The following is a 712-nucleotide window of genomic DNA, read 5'->3' as shown; positions in this document are numbered from 1 at the left end:
AATCACATTCTTGTATATAAAATTGATGACTGTTTTGTAAGACAAATGAGAGTTAAACACTCAAAGTCTGAAAAGATGATACTGTAATTCATGATAAAGAAGCTTTTGGGAGGAGTTAAGATCATGAACCACTACCCCAGAAAAACTGGTATAAATATAACTCAAATATCACAATGTTTATGTGTTTATGGAGTGTTTATGGGGCATGCCCATGGAACTCCAGGGTAAAATCAATATTTAAAAAAGCTTTTTGTCTACGGCCATGCCACCCTGAACAAGCCCTATCCCATCTGATCTCAGAAGCTAAGCAAGATCAGGCCTAGGTAGTACTTGGATGGGAGACCACCTAGGAAGACCAGGTGCTGTAGGCATAAAAAATAAAAAAAATAAAGGATTGTAAGCTGACAAGGTCCTCACAATTTGTGAGGTCAACCAAGGGTTGCCTCGCCTAAAAAAAATTTAAAAAATATAAAAGCTTTTTGATTCTAGTTCTCTAAGATAATTTACAGAACTCTGAATATTAGAAACACCTGTGTTAGAGACAAAATGCACTACTGAAAATTATGACAAGATGTAAGCTTAATATATTTAAATTTTAAAATTAGCAAAATTATAAGACGAAGCCTCCACTAGTTAAGTGAAAGATGACTCTGAACTTGTAATTGTTGGAAGAAGTAATCAAAAGGATGTGACGACCCGGTGACCTTTGAAC

At 35.1% G+C, this 712-nt stretch overlaps 1 pseudogene; it reads left to right on the top strand.

Moving 5' to 3' along the window:
• Positions 1–252: 252 nt before the first annotated feature.
• Positions 253–371, top strand: LOC111730038 (annotated as a pseudogene).
• Positions 372–712: the final 341 nt, after the last annotated feature.

Source organism: Pteropus vampyrus, unplaced genomic scaffold, assembly GCF_000151845.1.
Source record: "Pteropus vampyrus isolate Shadow unplaced genomic scaffold, Pvam_2.0 Scaffold9, whole genome shotgun sequence".
NCBI lineage: Eukaryota > Metazoa > Chordata > Mammalia > Chiroptera > Pteropodidae > Pteropus > Pteropus vampyrus.
This window is presented reverse-complemented; position numbering and strand designations above follow the sequence as displayed.